General features: G+C 37.1%; 1 long non-coding RNA gene across 1 annotated transcript; it reads right to left on the bottom strand.

The window, feature by feature from the left end:
* Nucleotides 1-16826: 16826 nt before the first annotated feature.
* LOC135642647 (uncharacterized) lies at nucleotides 16827-18927 on the bottom strand. Its single transcript, XR_010498022.1, has 2 exons — nucleotides 18796-18927; nucleotides 16827-17076 (listed from the first exon to the last, which is right to left on the bottom strand). It is a non-coding gene; the product is annotated as an uncharacterized LOC135642647 (long non-coding RNA).
* Between the last annotated feature and the right edge of the window lie 439 nt (nucleotides 18928-19366).

The following is a 19366-nucleotide window of genomic DNA, read 5'->3' as shown; positions in this document are numbered from 1 at the left end:
AGTCATGATATGATGAAGTATCTTAGTGTTAAAGGGCATTAGATGTTCACAACTTTTAGGAATAGATTCTATGTTAGGATTGGCAAGGATTGTTCCTAAGGCTTCAACGTAGGATGTTTCAATAGTTTTTTCATCCCATGATCCTTTAAAGTAAAGTCCTATGCTTTTCATGGGAATACCTATCATATCACAAATGAATCTATCAGTGATTGAGATGTGTTGTCCTAAGAGATAGGTTGATATCCTTTCTTCATCATCTATTTGCATGTTGTTGTAAAACAATCTAACTAGTCTAGGATAAATGGGTTCGTTGATCTGCAAAATGGGAAGTAGATTTAGGTTTGCAAACCAATGGATAGTCTCTACATCTCTTAGTTCATTCAGATCTACGTATTTTCCCTTATTGATGCTTCTTAGTTCGAAGGAGAGAAATTTTTCAGCATGGTTTTTGGAATCAAAAAGAGTGAGATCAAACTCTTCTACAACTCTCCTCTTTCCCTTGTCCCTTGAGGATCTTCTAGATCCCATTACTACTGCTGTTTTAGAGGGATGATGATGAGCTAGAGTAAATGAAGAACAAAACAGAATTTAGGAGCTTCTTAGAGAGTACCTTTGTGAAATCTTCAAGAGAAGGAAGGATTCTTGATGTTTTGCTCCGAAATGAGAGGTATTTGGAAGGCTTAGAGGAGTGAAATGGGAATGGAGGAGACTTGGAAGAGTAGAGGAGGAAATGGGGGTGAGTTGTGGTCGGTTCCTTAGCCGGCCCTAACGTGATTTTAAAGGGCAGAGCTTGCTGGCGGTTGCACCTCTGGCTGGAGCGGTGCAACCTCTGGCAACCCGTGATGGCTGGAGGTGCCACCGCCAGCTGGAGAGGTGCCACCGCCTGCAGCAGGTGAGCACCTAAGATGATTTGATTAGGGAGTCTTTGCCTTGAGGAGAGTTTCAGAGCAATTAATGATTTCGTATGAGTTTTTTTTTTTTTTTTTTTTTTTTTTTTTTTTTTTTTTTTTTTTAAGCTCTTTGTACGATCAAGATAGATCTTTTAACGTGCATACGTATGTTTGTTTGGTATCCCTTTTAAGATCATGACATATTTAGTTTCTACAAGAATTAATTCGTAGAAGAATGGGTTTTGAAGATCAGGGGGGGTATGTGAATTTGGATATCATATGTTTCTAATAAGGTTGTATCGTTTTTGTGATTTCACAACTTCCACTTGTTACTTAAGCGTTACAAGTTCCTTTTTGATTCTTGGTTTATGACCATTGAGAGTCAAGGAGCAGAAAATTATTTCTTGCTCCGGCCTAGACTTTTAATGTTTTTATAGGAAGGGATGATCTTTAGGAACCCATTTGCTTTTGGGTGCCTCATAAATAGATCTACATTTTCTATCATGTTGCATAGAGTTTATCATTGTTCCTTTAGGAACCCAAATTAATTTGTTTGGACTTATTTTCTTGAATGGACAATAATGTGTCTTGTGTTCAAACTTGCAACAAAAGTTGCACTTGGTTTGGTGTTGAACATGTAGGATGGGGCCTTTTACAAAGGTAGTTGGATTTCGGTGAGGACTCCTCACAAATCCAATCCCACTTCTTTTGGGAGCATGACCCTTGTTTGTAAGGATCATGTTTAATGACTTGCTACCAACCTCGAATTTCTTCAAGGTGTCCTTAAGTAGCAAGTTTTCTTTTTGTATAGTTTCCAAATCATGACATTTGATACATGAATTTAAACTATCATGATGTTCGACTTTTAACTTATCAAACTCACAAGTAAGATTATCATGTACCTTTTTTAGCAACTTGTATTTTCTATTTATAACTTTGCATTCATCAAATAAATCATGGAAGGCATTTAATAATTCATCGAAAGATAAATCAGCATCTAATAAATCTGTTACCTCCTCTTCGATGGCCATGAAGGCGTAATGAGCAACTTGCTCGGTGATGGATTCCTCTTCCTCAGATGCGCTCGAATCATCCCATGTTGCTTGGAGCGCCTTCTTCTTTGTTGTTCTTTTCTTGACTTGGGGACAATCACTTTTGTAGTGTCCCGGCTTTTTACATTCGTAGCAGATTACTTGGTCCTTCTTAGGTTCAAGTTTATTTTTCACATCGTTTTTAAACTTGTTTCTTTTGAAGAACTTCTTAAACTTTCTTGTCAAAAATGCTAAGTCATCATCACAGTCCTCATCACTTGAGTTTTCTCTCAAGTGGCATTCAGAAGTTTTAAGTGCCATATCCTTCCTGTTCTTTGGAAGGATGTCTTCTTGCTCTTCATGAGCTTTGCAGGTCATTTCGTAGGTCATTAATGACCCGATTAGTTCTTCAAGAGGGAAATTTCGCAGATCTTTTGCCTCTTGAATGGCGGTGACTTTAGGATCCCAACTCTTAGGAAGGGATCTTAGTATCTTATTAACAAGCTCAAAATCCGAAAAGCTCTTTCCGAGTCCTTTTAGACCGTTGACGACATCCGTGAAACGGGTAAACATGTCGCCAATGGTTTCACTCGGTTTCATTCGGAAAAGTTCAAAAGAATGCAGCAACAGATTGATTTTTGACTCTTTCACTCTACTTGTGCCCTCGTGGGTCACTTCAAGTGTGTGCCAAATATCAAAAGCAGTTTCGCAAGTTGAAACACGATTAAACTCGTTTTTATCAAGTGCGCAAAATAAGGCATTCATAGCCTTTGCATTAAGAGCGAAAGCCTTCTTCTCCAAATCGTTCCAATCGATCATTGGAAGAGAAGATTTTGAAAATCCATTTTCAACAAGGTTCCATAGTTCAAAATCCATAGAAATAAGAAAGATCCTCATTCGGGTCTTCCAGTAAGTGTAGTCCGTTCCACTGAACATGGGTGGACGTGTAATCGAATGCCCCTCTTGGTTTCCGGCGTATGCCATCTCTCTTGGGTTTTAATCCTTTAGAGAGTTAACCTTGCTCTGATACCAATTGTTAGGATCGAGAGCACTAAGAGGGGGGGGGTGAATTAGTGCAGCGGAAATCTTACAATGATTAAAAACCAAAAGCTGCGTTCGTTCAAAAACTGTTATGATGCAAAAGCAAATTCTCAGTTTGTATCTAAGTGCAGTTTGCGTCTAAGCGCAGATTGCGTCTAAGCGTAGTTTTGCGTCTAAGCGCAGTTTACGTCTAAACTCAGATTTACGTCTAAACGCAGATTTACGTCCAAACGCAGATTTACGTCTAAACTCAGATTTACGTCTAAACGCTGTTTTACGTCTAAACGCAGATTTACGTCTAAACGCAGATTTACGTCTAAACGCAGATTTACGTCTAAACGCAGTTTTACGTCTAAACGCAGATTTACGTCTAAACTCAAAAACTTGTTTGTATACTTGCAGAAGGCAGTATGCAGTTGGAATCAAGATGTAAATGTGAACTGAGATCTGATTATTGAGCGAGGAAAGCCGATTTACGTCTGAATGCAGTTTTACGTCTAAATGCTGAAAATCGTTCGTAAAATCGTAGAGGACAGATTGCAGTTATCAATAGGATTAAAGTGTAAGTGTAAACTGCAAAGAAGCTCGTTCGTAAAAGCACGAAAAACAGTTCTGCAGAATCAAACGTAAACGTAAACTGTAATGTATGAAAATACGAATTTACGTCTGAAAGCAGATTCGGAAGAACAACACTTGGAACTTGTTCGTGAAAGCGCAGAGAGCAGTAGTAATGAGGGAGGTTTGCAGTAATGATAAAGTGCTCGAAAATAAACGCAAACCAGAGATTTAGAGTGGTTCGGTCAGCCTTGACCTACTCCACTTTTGGCTTCCTCCACCGATGAGGTTGCCGACGTCAACTAGGTGCCTTCCTTCAATGGGCGAAGGCCAAACTTCCCTTTTACAATTTCTCTCCTTTTGACAGGCTCAGGAGACAACCTTTACAGACCTTTCTCTCCTCACTTTACAACTGAAAACTTGAAGAACAGAAGGAGGAGACTTAAAGGCTTTACAACACTTTTGAGCTTCTTAGAATCACAGAAAAGATCAAGATTTCGATGTAGGTCTGTATCTTTTCAGTGCTGAATGGGTGGGGTATTTATAGGCCCCAACCCAATTCAAAATTCGAGCTCAAAACGATCAAATCGATCAAATCCCAGCATTCTGGGATCAGGCGGTTGCACCTCTTGACTGGAGAGGTGGCACCGCCTGGCAGAGCTCAAAGACTGAGCTCAGGCGATTGCTTCTCTCTGCCAGAGCTCGAAGACTGAGCTCGATGGTTGCATCACCTGGCAGAGCTCGATGACTGAGCTTGGTGATTGCATCACCTGGCAGAGCTCGAAACTGAGCTCGGTGGTTGCATCACCTGGCAGAGCTCCAAGCTGAGCTCAGGCTGATGCACCTCTCTGCCAGAGCTCGAAGACTGAGCTCGGTGAATGCATCACCTGGCAGAGCTCGAGACTGAGCTCAGGCTGATGCACCTCTCTGCCAGAGCTCGAAGACTGAGCTCGGTGGTTGCATCGCCTGGCAGAGCTCGAAACTTGAGCTCTGGCGGTGCTACCTCTTGGCAGAGGAGGTTGCACCGCCCAGTCTAGCTCGAAGACTGAGCTCTGGGCGGTTGCACCTCTCGGCTGGGGCGGTTGCACCTCCCAGCCTCGCAGCCCTGGCGGTTGCACCTCCTGGCTGGGGCGGTTGCACCTCCCAACCCCACAGCCCAGGCGGTTGCACCTCCTGGTGCAATCAGGGTCCGAATGGTTCACTCCATTCGGCCCACTTTGAATCTTTTCAGGGGCCCAATTGCCCCAAGATTAAGCTAATGGGATCACCTCCCATTTTCATGCTTAATCATCATGCTAACTACGATTAACTCTAAGACAACTTCTGCAGCTTTGCTCCGATGCGTCAATCGCTTCTTCCGGCGAGTTTCCGGCCAACTTCCGTCGATCAACCGATAACCCTCGGTGATCCTTCTGCGGACATCCGGCATACTCCTGGACTTGCGACGATCCACTTGGCGAGTTCCGACGAGCTTCGCTTGGCAAGCTTCTGGACTTCTCGGATCTGTTCACGCTGAACCTCCGACGACCGTCCGAACTTCCGTCGAACTCTCGAACTCCCAACGTGATCCTGATCTTGACTCCGGCGCAACACCTGCTGCTTGTCTTACTCTTATCGTAGTTAATCCTGCACACTTATCTCAACACATAGATTAGATAACAAATGACAATTGACTTCATCATCAAAACCCGAGATTCAACATATTGTGCCAAGGATATTGGAGTTACGGAGTCAACTGGCCGATTGGGCAATAGGCTGCAGGAGAGGACGATGTGCCAAAGAATCGGACGAAGCGTCGAGGGACCAATGCCATGCCGGACAACTTGGTTAATTCCTTAGGATTAATTGTCTCGATCAAAGTTTTGTTTTAAGTGTGCAGGAATAACTACGATGGAAGAAAGACATGCAGCAGGAGTTGCGCCGGAATCAAGACAATGATCACGTTGGGAGTTCGAGAGTTCGACGGAAGTTCGGACAGTCGTCAGAGGTTCTGCGGGAACAAATCCGAGAAGTCCATGAGCTTTCCAAAGAAGGTCGTCAGAACTCGCCAAGTGGATCATCGCAAGTCCAAGAGTTTGCCGAAAGTCCGCAGGAGCATCACCGAGGGTTCATCGGATGATCGACGGAAGTTCACCGGAAGCTCGCCGGAAGAAGCGATTAACGCACCGGAGCAAGTTGCAGTAAATGTCTTAGGAAATATCGTAGTTAGCACAATGATTAAGTTGGAAATGGGAGGTGATCCCATTAACTTAATCTTGGGGCAATTGGGCCCCTGAAAAACCCAAATTGGGCCGAATGGATCAACCCATTGGGACCCTGATTTCTGTCAGGCGGTTGAACCGCCCAAGCCAGGCAGTGGCACCGCCTGGGTTCAGTCTTCGAGCGAGACTGGGCGGTGCAATCGCCCTAGCCAAGCGATGGCACCGCCTGGGCTTAGTCTCCGAGCGAGACTGGGCGATGCAACCGCCCCAGTCAGGAGGTGGCACTGCCTGAGCTCGGTCTTCGAGCTCTGGCAGGAGGTGCAACCGCCCCTGACAGGAGGTGGCACCGCCCATAGGCTCAGTCTTCGAGCTCTGCCAAGCGGTGCAACCGCCTTAGTCAAGCGGTGCAACCACCAGATCCCGAAATTCCGGGAATTGATAGCTTTGAGCTCCAAATTCAAACTAGGTTGGGGCCTATAAATACCCCACCCTTTCAACACTGAAAGGGCACCCAAAAACCACCGAAATTCTAATTTTACTTTGTGATTTTTAGAGCTCAAAAGTGTTGTATGAGTTGAAAGTTCTTCTTCCTCTTTTCTTCCAAGTTCTAATCTGTTAAGAGAGGAAAGAAAATTCTGTAAGGGTTGTCTCCTAAGCCCGTCAAAAGGAGTGAAACTGTAAAAGGGTGGTTGGCCTTCGCCTATTGAAGGAAGGCTTCTAGTTGACGTCGGTGACCTCTTCGGTGGAGGAAGCCAAAAGTGGAGTAGGTCAAGATTGACCGAACCACTCTAAATCTCATTTTGCATTTACTTTGAGCATCTTATCCTTACTGCAAACCTCCTCAATAGCTTACTGCATTCTGCACATTTACGATCATGTTTCAAAGTTCAGTATTTTCCGAATCAGCGTTTAGACGTAAATCAGTTTTATCGTACGAACATCATATTTCAGTTTGCGCTTACATTTTAACTTTCATCATAACTGCAAACTACCTTCATAGATTTCCTTTAACTACATCTCGCTTGATTACAAGTTAAAGAGATTTACGAATCGGCTTTTCTACTGAAATCACTTTTATCGTACGAACACTTTTTTAATCGTCAAAAGTTTTCCGCTGCACTAATTCACCCCCCCTTTTAGTGCTATTGATTCTAACAGAGAGGTCTAGCGGTGGCACCACTAGTACACTGTTAGTGTGAGACACTGACAGGCTGTGGCACTGCCACCGATAGGCGGTGGCACCGCTAGCACTAGGAAACCCAAAAGTAATTCAAATTTGGAGCCCAAATTTAAATCCTCTTGGTGCCTATAAATACCCCTCAATTCTCAGTAGAGATAACACCTTTTGAGAAGTTAGAAATTGAGAAAAAGCTTTAACAAAGTCTTGTTTTCAATAGCTTAAGTGTTCACCTCTCTCTTTCTCTTTGAAAAATTTGTAAGAGTGTGAACCACTTGTAAAAAAGTTGTAAGAGGGGTATTTGGTCATTCCCTTTCAAAGTGATTTGCTAGTGGAAGTTGGGAGCCTCATCAAAGAAGGCTTCGCAAGTGGATGTAGGTCATTTGACCGAACCACTTTAAATTGTGGTGTTCCTTGAATGTGTGAGTATTTAACTTTTTGAAACATTTATTTACTTAGCAGCAAACTTTCAGTTTTCATCTCCTTCCTTTACTCGAGCTATTTTTACTAAGTCATCCTTTGTCGAATCGAAATCTCTACACATTTACAAAATCGAATTTAAACTTACGAGTTTTAATTCGCTGCACTAATTCACCCCCCCCCCTCTTAGTGCCGCTCCGAAGCTAACAATTGGTATCAAAGCAAGGCTCGCTCTCATATTTGATTTAATACCCAAGAGAGGTGGCTTACTCTAGCATGCAAGGGTGTCACTCTATTACATGTCCGCCTATGTTTAATGGGTCGGATTATACGTATTGGAAGACTCATATGAGGATCTTCCTTATTTCTATGGATTTTGAGCTTTGGACTATTGTCAAAAATGGATTTCAAAAATCTTTTCTTCCGATGAGCGAATGGGATGAATCGAAGAAGAAGGTTTTTGCTTTAAATGCAAAGGCTATGAATGTCTTGTTTTGTGCACTTGACAAAAATGAATTTAATCGCTTTTTGATTTGTGATTTGGCTTTTGATATTTGGAGAACTCTTGAGGTCACTCGTGAAGGCTCTAGCCAAGTGAAAGAGTCCAAAATCATAATTCTTGTGCATTCTTACGAACTTTTCCGAATGAAACTAAGTAAGTCCATCGGAGACATGTACACCCGTTTCACAGATGTCATCAATGGACTCAAAGCTCTTGGTAAAGGTTTTTCTAACTTTGAACTAGTAACTATAATTTTAAGATCCCTTCCAAAGAGTTGAGATCCAAAAGATACGATTATTTAAGAGGCCAAGGACCTTAAAACATTTCCTCTCGAAGAACTTATTGGGTCTCTAATGACCTACGAAATGAACAATATGGCAAAAAGGGAACTCGAGAATAACCTTCCAAAAAACAGGAAGGATTTGGGATATAGAACATTTGAAGACCACTTGAGCATAAGCTCAAGTGATGGTAAACTTAAACTACAAATGAAACAAAAATTAAAAAGCAAAAAGAATGGAACTACTTGCTTTGAACGTAAGAAGAACAAAAATTAGGATGAATCGAGTTCCTCCGAAGACGAGAAGAAAATCAAAAAAGGTAAGGTGGCAAACTATGCATTAACCACTTTCAATGATGAGGTAATCGAAAATCCCTTAATTTATTTTGAAATTACTTGATGTTTTCCATTATGCATTTTCTTTTTTTAGAATAATTATTTTTCTTAAAAATTGCACGTTTAAAAATTGAAAATGTAAAAATATGATCATGATCATAACTTTGAAAATAATAATGAAAATTGTATGTTTTATGTTAATGGAATAAAATGTTAGATTTAAATCTAATGATCATATGTATGTTTTTCTTAAGAAGAAAAAATGTGTATCTTGATGATTTTCAATTTTGATTGAAACCAAGCTTGATGTCTTAATGAAAATATTAAGAAGTTTAATATCATGCTTAATGATGATGCATGATTTTTATATAGAAAACTAAGCGTGAAAAGATAGATTCACCTAAAAAGAAAAATGCATGACTACAACAAATAACAAAATGATTTTGGTTGAAAATACCTTATGCCTAATGAAACCATCATTGATGAATATGCTTTATGTTTAATAGTTTCTTTGGCTTATATGCCTTATCATGATAAATGTTTTGAAAAGTTTGTATCATACTTGATGATTATTATACATGATGATTTATTGGTCTTCAAGTTATTCAATTTTGATTAAATGAAATCATGTTTGACTTGAAGCAATGAGTAATGAGTTGAAATCATTTTTTTTGAATTATATGTTACACTTTTTTTTATCTTGATGATTTTTGATCTTTCGGTTTTAAACGATGATGCATGGATTTGAAAGAAAAGGACATGCATGTATGGAGTCAATCAATAAGTTGAAACAAAAGGAGGAAAGAATTTTTTATTAAAAATTTCCTTTTTCTCTATCTTATTGATTTCTACCTAAGAGACCAATAAAATTATTTATGCCATTTTGAATCTCTTGAAAGAAATATTGAGATTTTGATGATTTGGATGATTTGAATTTGAATGAGTTTTATCCAAAATCATGATCTTGATTCCGTGATATTTACAAATTAAGATTTATTATGAATCAATATTTTTTCATTAATCGATCTCCTAAGATTTTCTTTTGATTATTTATGAGTAGGTTTTTCAAAAAGAAATCATGCCTTTTGGTATTCACATATTCTAATCTTTCATGATATGATTTTTATGCAATTCCTTGTATTCATGAAATGTTTATCTCATCACCCAATTATTTTCTTCTTGATATTCCTTATGTGGTGATATAAAATTATGCATGAAATACTCTTGATATTATTTTGATGCATACAAATGAAAAGTTATGATCATGCATGGTAGGATGCAATTTGACAAATTAATACCATCATGATTTGAAATATTTATGATTTGGAATGATGCATGCAATACTTATGCTTTTTATTATGATAATGTATGTGATGTATTGCATATGATGTGTATCATGAATGCTTTAAATGATAAATATTTTGATATCATGATTGATGATTTTGTTCTATGCATGAGATTTTCAAAATTATACATGATGAATCTTGTGATTTACGGATTATCGATTTTTACCATAATGAAAGTGCCTTATTGATCCTTGTTGTAATAAATCTCACACTTTCGGCTTTAAACATGATACATATTTTTATTTGACATAAATAAAAAGGGCATGCTTGAATGAAATAAATCACATGAATTGAAACAACTAAAAGAGAAGAACATTTTTCTTGAAAATTATTTTTCTATATCTTATTGATTTTGATGAATCCATTTGTATTATTTTTATGAATCTCATGGATTATGAAAATGATTTGAATTTAATGGGTTTTATTGAAATCATGATCTTGATTTCTCGTAATTATAATTTGAATTTTCTATTGAATGAATCAAGATTGTTTTCTATTTAAAAGGAGATTTGTCTAAATGTTTCATGGTCTTTTAGTATTCATGATCTTGATAATTATGTTTTGAAACTTTATGTAAATCAAGATTCATCATGATTCTCTCGTTTTATAAAAGAGGAGATCTTCTATGTGAATCATAAGATTTTATATGTATGAATTGAGATTTTTTTCTCCTAGAATTCTTTTTGCTATTAACTAACAAGAAACTTGTTCTTGTAAACCATGATTTGCTACTTGACATCTTGATAATTTATAACTTGAGTTTTCTCTTTGAATCAAGATTGTTTCCTATCATGCTTTCTATTTACAAAGAAGAAATTTGTCAAAAATGATGTCTTTTGACATTCATTTTTCATCTTTGTTATTTACCCTTGTCATGATTTGAAGATTATAGTAAAGGAAAATGAATTACATGATTGTATTGTTATTCCCTTCTATTTGACAATGACATAGGGGGAGCAAATTTTGCTAGCTAGCTTGCATACTTCAAGAAGACGCAAAAGTGCTATCTTGTAAATCTCAAAAGAAGCAATATGTGCCAAGTTACACATTTCGAAAAGAGGCAAAATAGTCCATCTTGCATATCTTTTTGCTAACTTTATGTGTAAAAGTTGATAACTTGCATACTATAAATTTGCATACCAAAAGTGCAATCTTGCCTATCTCAAGATATAAAACATTGCAAAATTGCTAACTTGCACTTTGCAATAGAAGCAAAATTGCTAGCTCAAACATTGCAAAGGAAGCAAAAATTTGCTAACTTGCAACTTGCATATTTTAAGAAGCAAGAGTTGCATTCTTGAACATCTCTAATTTGCTAGCTAGCATGATGTAGAACTTGCTATCTTGAACATTACAAACAAATGCTATCTTGCATATCGTAAAGAAAAGCAAATATGCTAACTTGCACATATTTAAATTTGCTAGCTTGTATGTTGTAAAACTTTCATATCTACAACTTGATAGCTTGAATGTTCTAAGCACTATGTAACACTTGCTAAATTTTCAAGCTTACAACTTGCATTATGATAAAAATGGATATTATATTTTTCATGCAATGAGTTGAACTTGTATATCATAAACACTTGATTATGGTACTTCTCCTTTTTGTTGATGACAAAGGGGGAGAAGTATGTTGATTATATGTAATGATTTTATTATGACATGTTGCTTGGATTTTTGAATCCAAGAGTTTCTATCAATATAGTATATTGATAGGGGGTGTTTGTTTAAACTCCAGGAGTTAAGGTTAACTCCGTCATCGATTGGTTGTCATCATAAAAAAGAGGGAGATTGTTGAATCCCATATTTTGATGATGAAACCAATCAATATGTGTTTATGTTTTAATCTGCATTTTGAGTGATGCAAGATGCTTCGATCAAAATGAGACAATTAAAGCAGGAAAATCATATTGGGCCGGAGGAATATGTTAGAAGATTGGACGTCGGACCGGTGGATCGGTCGATGTATCGATAGAAGACTTCGAGCCGTAGATTCGAGCATTGGGCCAAGAAGAGTGAACATTGTGCCAAGGATATCGAAGTTGCGGAGTCAACTAGCCGATTGGGCAATAGGCCGTAGGAGAGGACGATGCGACGAAGAATCGGACGAAGCGTCGAGGGACCAATGACATGCCGGACAACTTGATTAGATGCTTAGGATTAATTGTCTAGATCGAAGTTTGTTTTACATGTGCAGGATTAACTACGATAGCATGAAGACATAAAGCAAGTTTATCGAAGTCAAGTTCGAAGAATTGTCGGAAGTACTGTCGGAACCAACCGAGAAAGAATCGGGGACTTGCCGAAGTTTTCAAAAGTCCACTGGAAAGATTGTTGGAGGTTCGCGGAGATCACCGAGAAGGTTCGAATACTTGCCAAAGACTCGTTGAACTCGCCCACAAGACCGGAAGCCTGCTAGGAGTCTATCGGAAGAAATTCGAGGGTGTATCGAAAGTCCATTGGAAGTTCACCGGAAAGCTCGTCGGAAGGAAACTCAACGTTGTCGGTTAAAAATTTACTTAAGGCTTTGTCTTAATTTCATAGTTTGCATATAATTTAGGTTAGGATTAAGGGTTAATCCTATAACTCGGTTAGGGGCCAATTGGGCCCGAGTTTGTACTGGTTTGGGCCAAGATTGGAGCCCAACCAGTGATTTGAAAAGTCCAGGCGGTGGCATCGCTGGACTAGGTGGTGGCACCGCTGGACTAGGTGGTGGCACCGCTAGTATACTACCGGACTGGGCGGTGGCACTGCATAGAACCCGAGAGGTCTAGCGGTGGCACCGCTAGTACATTATCAATGTCAGACATTGATAGGCAGTGGCACCCTCACTGACAGGCGGTGTCACCGCCAGCACCGAAAAACCCAAAAGTGATTCAAATTTGGAGCCTAAATTTGAATCCTCTTGGGGCCTATAAATACCCCTCAATTCTCAGCAGAGATATCAACTTTCAAGAAGTTAGAAATTGAGAAAAAGCTTTAGCAAAATCTTGTATTCAATAGATTAAGTGTTCACCTCCCTCTTTTTCTTTGAAAAATTTGTAAGAGTATGAACCACTTGTAAAAAGATTATAAGAGGGGTATTTGGTCCTTCCCCTTCAAAGTGATTTTCTAGTGTAAGTTGGGAGCCTCATCGAAGAAGGCTTCACAAGTGAATGTAGGTCATTTGACCAAACCACTTTAAATTGTAGTGTTCCTTGAATGTGTGAGTGTTTAACTTTGTGAAACATTTATTTACTTAGCAGCAAACTTTCGGTTTTCATCTCCTTCCTTTACTCGAGCTATTTTTACTAAGTCATCCTTTGTCAAATCGAAATCTCTACACATTTACGAAATCGAATTCAAACTTACGAGTTTTAATCCGCCGCACTAATTCACCCCCCCCCCCCCTCTCTTAGTTCCGCTCCGATCCTAACAGAGTTAACCTTAACTCTCCCTATCTATATGCCATACTTGAGATAAGTCATTTTTGAATTCAAAGCCTTTGGATTCAAGAGACATATTGTTAAGTTAAGATCATTTAACCTTATCAATACTCCTATCAAGATTCCTCTCATGATGTATCTCTCTGAAAATGATGTCAAGGCTTGATATCCATTTTCAGGTTTTACATTTCAAATGTAAAAGATAGCAATCATAGCAATTTATCATATGGTAAGATATCAACATATAAAATTATGATGTATGTTCTTGATATCTTAATATAGTGCAAATATGGCATAGTGCAAATATAGCAATCATAGCAATTCTATCACCAATTTATCATATATTTCAATGCAAGCTTTTGATATCTTAAAATAATTAAAATTAGCACTCATAGCAATTCTATCATCAATTTACCATGTATTTCTCCCCCTTTGTCATCAATAAAAAGGAGAACTATTTAAGCAAACTTTAAGCATAAGTGCGGTAATGATTCATGTCATTTTTCAACAATGAGTGATAGGATACCAATTATACAAACATCTCAAGGAAAACATGATATGGAGATAGCTTTCATTATTTTTTTCTTTTTATTTGTCATTATCTTTTTGCATGAAGGAGGAAAGTCATTTGTGAGCTTACTTGAATGAAGTTAAAATCGATAAGAGATTAAATCATGCTTCATTTTTGCAAAGATCAAGATATGTATGTGAATCAAATTCTTGTAAGTATTAAAAAAGATCTTCCTTTTTCAAAAAGGAATTTATAAGAAGGAATCATTTCATCAAATCCATTTCTCGAAAAAATATTTTTCACACGATAAGTCTATAAGAGATGCATTTGTTAATTGATTCCATATGTCAATGATATGAAACAAACTCGATATGACATATGCTTTTGAAAGCTACATTAAGTCCGGAAGAGAAATACTAAATCATATTAGGATCAAGAAAATCCGAAAATGAAATTTAACGCTTTCATGTATTCGGACATGGTTTTGCTATAGATTTTCAAACACAATCATGAAGATAAAACATGCTCATGATCATGGAAATTTTTGTATCCAAAACACATAATTTCCAACATGTTATCAAGGCATGTAATAGTGTAAAATTCTCATTATAGCAATTAAGTGAATGGATTAAGAATGTCCGAAAAATGATTTTAATAAGTTCATGCATTCGGACACATTTTTGCCATATGTTTTTCAAATACACTCATGAAAATAACACATGCTTATCATTATGGAAATTTTTGTATCCAAAACACATAATTTCCAATATGTTATTAAGACATGTAATCGTGTAAACTTCTCCTTATAGCATTAAGTGATTGATCATTGAATCAAGAAAGTTTGAAAAATAAATTTAAAAAGTTCATGCATTCGGACAAATCAACATTCCTAATTCTCTTCTAATGAAATCAAATTATTTTTTACTTAAAGGCTTCATAAAAATATCAGCTAGTTGATGTTTAGTATTAATGAACTCTATAATTATATCATGATTAGTGATATGATCTCGTATAAAGTGATGTCTAATATCAATATGCTTTGTTCTTGAGTATTGAATGAGATTCTTTGTTAAGCATATTGCATTTGTGTTATCACATTTAATAGAAATATTTTTAAGATGAACTTTATAATCTTCTAAGGTGTTTTTCATCCACACAACTTGTACATAGCGTGCACAAACTGTAATATACTCAGCTTTGGTTGTTGATAGTGCAATCGAGTTTTTTTTCTTAGATAACCAGGAAACAAGGGCATGTCCTAAAAATTGACATGTTCCTTATGTGCTTTTTCTATCTAGTCTGCACCTAGTAAAATCTGTATTAGTATAAGCAATTAGCTTAAAATTCTTAGATTTTGAATACCATAATCCTAGATTTGTGGTACTTTTAAGATATCTAAGTATTTTTTAACAACTTTGAGATGAGATATCTTAGGATTCGATTGAACCCTAGTACAAAGTTCTACACTGAACATGATATCCGGTCTAGTGTTAGTAAGGTAAAGTAAACTTTCTATCATACCCTTATAAGTTTTTTGATCAAAGTTTTCTCCACTCTCATCTATTTCTAACTTAGTGGAGGTGCTTATAGGAGTGTTGATAGCTTTTAAGCTATCCATATTAAATCTTTTTAGCAAATCTAAAGCATATTTAGTTTGACTAATAAAGATGCTATTGCTTAGTTGCTTAATTTGTAAGCCTAAGAAGAAGGTTAATTCTCCCATCAAACTCATTTCAAATTCGAGATTCATAGTTTTAGCAAAAGATTCACAAAGAGATTCATTCGTAGAACCGAAGATAATATCATCAACATAAATCTGAATAATGAGAAAATTATTTTTAAAATTCTTGATAAACAATGTAGTATCGACCTTGCCTTTTGTGAAATTATTTTCAATAAGAAAAGAACTAAGTCTCTCATACCAAGCCCTTGGGGCTTGTTTTAAACCATAGAGAGCTTTAGTTAATTTAAACACATGATTAGGGAGGCAATTATTTTCAAATCTAGGAGGTTGTTCAACATAGACTTCTTTGGAAATAAAGCCATCAAGAAAAGCACTTTTAACATCCATTTGAAACAACTTAAAATTGTTCTTACTAGCATAGGCAAGGAGCATCCTTATGGCTTCTAATCGAGCCACAGGAGCGAAGGTTTCTTCGTAATCGATACATTCTTCTTGGTTGAAACCTTTGGCCACTAATCTAGCTTTGTTTCTAACCATGATACCATATTCATCTTGCTTGTTTCTAAAGACCCATTTAGTACCAATAATTAAATGGTCATTTGGTCTAAGAACAAGCTACCACACCTCATTTCACTCAAATTGATTTAACTCATCTTGCATTGTGATAATCCATGAATCATCTTTCATGGCTTCGTCAATACATTTAGGTTCAATTTGAGAGAGAAAAGCGGCGTTGACACAAAAATTTTTAAGAGAAGAACGTGTTTGAACCCCCTTAGATGTGTCTCCTAGAATTAGCTCCTTAGGATGAGCATCTACATACTTCCAATCCTTGGGTAAGGATGTTTTGGAAGTGGATGCATCCAAGTTGCTAGTTGGAGAAGGGGTTTCATTTAAATTCAAAGAATCGAAATTAACATATCATCAAAATCATTTTTCTTGATTTCGGAAATCTCATTGAAAACAACATGAATGGATTCTTCTATAATTAAAGTTCTTTTATTGAAGATACGAAAAATTTTAGAAACCGAAGAATAACTAAGAAAAATTCCTTCATTAGATTTTGTATCAAATTTTCCTAAGACATCTTTTTCCTTCAAGATAAAACACTTACACCCAAAAACTTTAAAATATGAAACATTGGGTTTTTTATTGTTCCATAACTCATAGAGAGTTTTTGTCACGCCCCCACAAAATATATCGATAATATTTAAAATCTTCATCACAACTAACCCAGGATCCAAACACACATTTGAGGTCACTAAGAAAACATTCAGATCAAAATTCTCACTTCTATAATCTACCACTTCATAACCTTGTGCAATTCATAAACATAGCACACATCACTCGATAATTCATACAATCTGAACTCAACTCATCAAAATAAAAACCACAGTGTAAATCCACAAGTGGGGAATTCTATGCAGTCACCACAAACAACGATTTACCATAACTTCATATCATTACACAAATTTAATTTAACATTCCAAAACCCTATACATGAGGGATCCATTAACTTACACAAAATCCACAAGTTTAGATTCATAGTCACATTTCATTAGATGCAAGGTAGCTTATACACAACTACATGTATGCTAACAAAAGTTCTGCCCAACGTCTTCTAAACTTTCCACTGCCTCAGCCCATTCTTAACATTTAAGCAAGCGATACGCTATCCTGAAAAATTTATCAACAAACGGGGTGAGCATAAAGAGCTCAGCAAGTGACTAACATATCCATATCAAAAGGGTACAATTTCCAAAGAGATACAGTTTCAAAACACAAAGCAGAATATACGATTTCGTAGACATAATATCATTAGGAGCAGAATCATAATTTGTCCTTTCAATCATGCATATTTGGTTCCTGACAGATGGGGCATAGAGTAATTGGAGCATATCAGAAACAAAGGAAACATATCAGAGCTTATCAATGGCATATAAAATGTCTCGAAGCATATCAACAGCATATGGAACATTTCGAAGCAAAATCATCAGTGAATGAAGCCTTTCAGAGCATATAGGTACACATATCGTACAAGAGCTCAAACGTCGTCCTTGACGTTGCAATCATATCAATCTTATCCAGAGTATGAACATAAATAACTCACCAAAACTCTGGATGTCATATCAAACATATAGAGGGTGTAGTGGGATCTCAGTAAGAATGTGATTCATCCATTTCTGAATGACCACCTGACAAAACTCTCCCACGTCTGGGAGCTCCATCCACCCACGTCTAGGTGAAGTCAAAGGGGGTCGGCAGAGCATCGCAGGCTCTAATCACATACCCACAAAGCGGGTAACAAGCGCATACCCTTTACCATTTCTGGCAAAGGTCCAGAATATCCCACATAACGGGACCCCACAAAGCGGGCAAATAGCGCATACCCTTTACCATTTCTGGCAAAGGTCCAGACAATCCCACACACCAGAGTACAAAAGGGCAGTTTCAACAATAAGTAGCATATATCGGAAGCACACGCGGAATAACAAAGCTTACATGTGCCTTTGTTAAGAACAAATGACGCAAGGACACAAATCTCTCACAAATGTATTCATTTTAGAAAGGAAAATGGAAGCAAGAGTGTACAGGGAATCCAATTATAGTTAGCTCAATTCAAATAAGAAGGTTAGACGAATTCAAGTATCCAAAGGAAGGGAACAGAATACGCGAAATCGACCAAAGCTCGATTTCGGACAGAATTCCAGTGGCACATCAAACAAATATTTCAGAATAACAATTATGCTCCAATACCCATAAGAAGACTATGGTCGAACCATATATCAATCTGTATTCGGATGGAACAGATTTCATATGAAACAGGGCTCCCAACACAGAGTTACCTCTGATTTGGCAACACAAGGTCAAAATCACAATCACTGTTTCGCAGAATTTATAGGGTCGGACTCAACAGATAATAGGGTTGGCAATTGAATTCCAAAATTTTCAAATTATATGTCAAACGAAAGATTTTCAAGTCTAGTTTCAAATAAAATTCAGTTTGGTACAAATCAGAATTCTCAACAGGGAGTTATAGGCAATTTAGTATCGATAGGTCAGAAATCATGAAGTCTGTTTTACAGCATCTATAGTCTCATTTGAAAAAAATGTTTGGGTAAGTATTCGGTGTCCAAATTCTACAAAATCGGTGTCAAAAGAAAGACATAAGAGTCTAATTACAAAAAAAATAGTTCCTGCCTGAATTCACATTTTGTGCTAAAACTTATAGCCGAAACAGTGTATAGGGGTCAGTATACCGAAAATATTTCAGAATCCATGGTTTTAAGTCCAAAGAGAGACATATCAGTTTCTAAATAGAAATCTTCCAATTTATTTTGAATCAACATAAAAACAGAGTCTAATACTTCTGTAGGATGGGGTTAGAACACTTGCCTTTGAGAATTTTGACCCCCAATGAAAAGATTAAAGCAAGAACCCCAAAAGCCCCAATTTTTGTTTCTCTTCTTCTTCTTCTTTCTTTCTTTCTTTCCCTGATCACCCACGAGCTGCCTTCTCTGCTTCCTTAAGAACGAAGGCAGAGAAGCTTAAGCGGTGGGATTTGTCATTTGGTGCATTTTGCAGATTAGTCCTTGTTTTTATCATATTCACGATTAGGTCCTTAGGGTTTACATATAGGTCCTCAGATTCTTTTTTTTTTTTGAACAGATCTCCCAAATCTTAAAAATAAGTTACCTCTAATACATACTCTATCTCTTTTGTCAATTAAAATAGATGCTTACATTATCACCAAAATTATACGAACATTCGGAAATGAGGGGTGTTACAGTTTTGGTGAGTAAGGGTCTTATTAGAACTCTATTCAAAATATAGCATGTAGTGTTTACGGCTTCGGCCCAAAAATATTTGGGTAGGCTATGTTCATTCAACATGGTTCTCGCCTTTTCTTATAAATTTCTATTTTTTCTTTCTACTACTCCATTTTGTTGAGGATTTCTTAGAGTAG

This window comes from Musa acuminata, chromosome BXJ3-7 (genome assembly GCF_036884655.1).
Source record: "Musa acuminata AAA Group cultivar baxijiao chromosome BXJ3-7, Cavendish_Baxijiao_AAA, whole genome shotgun sequence".
Lineage (NCBI taxonomy): Eukaryota > Viridiplantae > Streptophyta > Magnoliopsida > Zingiberales > Musaceae > Musa > Musa acuminata.
The sequence above is the reverse complement of the archived record's forward strand: the minus strand, read 5'-3'. Positions and strand labels throughout refer to the sequence as shown.